Below are 3,161 nucleotides of genomic sequence, written 5' to 3'. Positions count from 1 at the left end.
CAGGACTCTACACACTGACAGGACTCTACACACTGACACACTGACAGGACTCTACACACTGACAGGACTCTACACACTGACACACTGACAGGACTCTACACACTGACAGGACTCTACACACTGACAGGACTCTACACACTGACACACTGACAGGACTCTACAAACTGACAGGACTCTACACACTGACAGAATTCTACACACTGACAGGACTCTACACACTGACAGGATTCTACACACTGACAGGACTCTACACACTGACAGGACTCTACACACTGACACACTGACAGGACTCTACACACTGACAGGACTCTACACACTGACACACTGACAGGACTCTACACACTGACAGGACTCTACACACTGACAGGACTCCACACACTGACAGGACTCCACACACTGACAGGACTCTACACACTGACAGGACTCCACACACTGACAGGACTCTACACACTGACAGGATTCTACACACTGACAGGACTCCACACACTGACAGGATTCTACACACTGACAGGACTCAACACAGTGACACACTGACAGAACTCTACACACTGACAGGATTCTACACACTGACAGGACTCTACACAATGACAGGACTCTACACACTGACAGGACTCTACACACTATATACAATATACAATGTGAGCAAATGAGGTGCGATAAGGGAGGTAAAGGCAAAAAAGGCCATGGTGGCAAAGTAAATACAATATAGCAAGTAAAACACTGGAATGGTAGACTTGTAGTGGAAGAAAGTGCAAAGCAGAAATAGAAATAATGGGGTGCAAAGGAGCAAAATAAATTAATAAATTAATAAATACAGTAGGGGAAGAGGTAGTTGTTTGGGCTAAATTATAGATGGGCTATGTACAGGTGCAGTAATCTGTGAGCTGCTCTGACAGCTGGTGCTTAAAGCAAGTGAGGGAGGTAAGTGTAGATTTTTGTAGTTCGTTCCAGTCATTGGCAGCAGAGAACTGGAAAGAGAAGCGGCCGAAGGAGGAATTGGCTTTGGGGGTGACCAGAGAGATATACCTGCTGGAGCGCGTGCTACAGGTGGGTGCTGCTATGGTGACCGGCGAGCTGAGATAAGGGGGGACTTTACCTAGCAGGGTCTTGTAGATGACCTGGAGCCAGTGTGTTTGGCGACGATTATGAAGCGAAGGCCAGCCAACGAGAGCGTACAGGTCGCAGTGGTGGGTAGTATATGAGGCTTTGGTGACAAAACAGATGGCACTGTGATAGACTGCATCCAGTTTGTTGAGTAGGGTATTGGAGGCTATTTTGTAAATGACATCGCCGAAGTCGAGGATCAGTAGGATGGTCAGTTTTACGAGGGTATGTTTGGCAGCATGAGTGAAGGATGCTTTGTTGCGAAATAGGAAGCCAATTCTAGACTTAACTTTGGATTGGAGATGTTTAATGTGAGTCTGGAAGGAGAGTTTACAGTCTAACCAGACACCCAGGTATTTGTTGTTGTCCACGTATTCTAAGTCAGAACCGTTCAGAGTAGTGATGCTGGACGGGCTTGCAGGTGCAGGCAGCGATCGGTTGAAGAGCATGCATTTAGTTTTACTTGTATTTAAGAGCAGTTGGAGGCCACGGAAGGAGAGTTGTATGGCATTGAAGCTCGTCTGGAGGGTTGTTAACACAGTGTCCAAAGAAGGGCCAGAAGTATACAGAATGGTGTCGTCTGCGTAGAGGTGGATCAGAGACTCACCAGCAGCAAGAGCGACATCATTGATGTATACAGAGAAAAGAGTTGGCCCAAGAATTGAACCCTGTGGTACCCCCATAGAGACTGCCAGAGGCCCGGACAACAGGCTTTCCGATTTGACACACTGAACTCTATCAGAGTAGTTGGTGAACCAGGCGAGGCAATCATTTGAGAAACCAACCAACAATATAGCTTCTTACTTTCTCCTGTTATTATTTTTATTCTACCTTGTTATTTTTAGTACTACATTGATTACTACATTGTTGGTGTCAGAGTTAATAAGAAAAAGGCATTTGACTGTACTTGTGCAGGTGATGATAAAACTTCAACTTGTATGGTTGAATGTGTACTGTGTATATGAGGCTGTGTCAGAGTGGCTGGTGCAACATTCACTAACCAGCTTCCCATTGTCCTCCCCACTCTCTCCTTACCCCCCCCCCTCTCCCTCTCCTTACCCCCCCTCTCCCTCTCCTTACCCCCCCCTCTCTCTCTCTCCTTACCCCCCCCTCTCTCTCTCTCCTTACCCCCCCTCTCTCTCTCCTTACCCCCCCTCTCTCCTTACCCCCCCTCTCTCTCTCCTTACCCCCTCTCTCTCTCTCCTTACCCCCCCTCTCTCTCTCTCTCTCTTCTTACCCCCCCTCTCTCTCTCTCCTTACCCCCCCTCTCTCTCTCCTTACCCCCCCCTCTCTCTCTCCTTACCCCTCCCCTCTCTCTCTCCTTACCCCTCCCCTCTCTCTCTCTCCTTACCCCTCCCCTCTCTCTCTCTCCTTACCCCTCCCCTCTCTCTCTCCTTACCCCCTCCCCTCTCTCTCTCTCCTTACCCCTCCCCTCTCTCTCTCCTTACCCCTCCCCTCTCTCTCTCTCCTTACCCCTCCCCTCTCTCTCTCTCCTTACCCCTCCCCTCTCTCTCCTTACCCCTCCCCTCTCTCTCCTTACCCCTCCCCTCTCTCTCCTTACCCCTCCCCTCTCTCTCCTTACCCCTATCTCCATTCTACTCCCCCCTCCATTGTCCTCCCCACTCTCATTTCCCCCTCTCTCTCTACTTACCCCCATCTCCATTCTCCTCCCCCCTCTCCATTCTACTCCTCCCCCTCCTTCTCCATTCTCCCTCTATACTCCTCAATCTCAATTCTATGCTCCTCGTCACCTTCTCAAACCCCATTTCTGATCCAATTGGTTTTGAGGAGACGAGGAGAGAGGATGTGAGGAGAATGAGATCTTCACAAAGACTGGTCACTAACCCCCCTCTCTCCTCTCTTACCCATCCTCATCCTCCACTTCTCCCTCTCCTGTGCCAGATGGATTGAACAGTATCTACTGTTAGTGAAGAGGTCAGACAGTCCGTCCCCTCCCCCTTTCAACTCTCCATCTTTAACCTCCATTAGAAAATGGACATCTCAAAACAAAAACAAAAGTAAAACTTTAAAAAATAATCATAACAAAGAGACTGAGG

The sequence above is a fragment of the Salmo salar genome, chromosome ssa11, assembly GCF_905237065.1.
Source record: "Salmo salar chromosome ssa11, Ssal_v3.1, whole genome shotgun sequence".
NCBI lineage: Eukaryota > Metazoa > Chordata > Actinopteri > Salmoniformes > Salmonidae > Salmo > Salmo salar.
The sequence above is the reverse complement of the archived record's forward strand: the minus strand, read 5'-3'. Positions refer to the sequence as shown.